A 560-nucleotide genomic window follows, 5' to 3' on the forward strand; every position below is an offset into this window, starting at 1 on the left:
TTTTTGCACATTTCTTCTTTCTTCCTTAGGATAAATTACTAGAAGAGGAAATAATAAGTCACATTATTAGGGAATGCTTTTTAAGACTTCAGTTACTTATTATCAATTGCTTTCCAGAAAGATTCTACTTTTCTCCTTCCTCAGTAATGTGTAAACGTACATGTGTCATTGTACCATTGCCAACACTGTATATGATCATTCTTTTGCCAATTTAATGAGGATAAAAATGGATTCATAATTTAATGTGAATTTTTTGCCTATTTGTATAGTTAAATTTGTCAATCATTTTTTTCTTAGCATATTAAATTTAAAAGCAAAGTTATTTTAAACACTATATAGACACTTATTTAATTGAATTTATTCTTAGCAAATATTTTTAGTTTTTGTTATAAACGAAGGTACTGGATATTGAGGAATATCTAGCATTCCTTCACTTTTGTCATAATATGATAAGCAGGTGAAGGATGTAAACAGAAGATACTGTGAGCATTATAGTAAAACAAAAAAAACTTATATAATTCTCTTATCCTCTGAAGTATCAAGAAGATTTTTTTTTTTTT

This window comes from Galeopterus variegatus, unplaced genomic scaffold, assembly GCF_000696425.1.
Source record: "Galeopterus variegatus unplaced genomic scaffold, G_variegatus-3.0.2 Scaffold11091, whole genome shotgun sequence".
In the NCBI taxonomy this organism is placed as follows: Eukaryota; Metazoa; Chordata; class Mammalia; order Dermoptera; family Cynocephalidae; genus Galeopterus; species Galeopterus variegatus.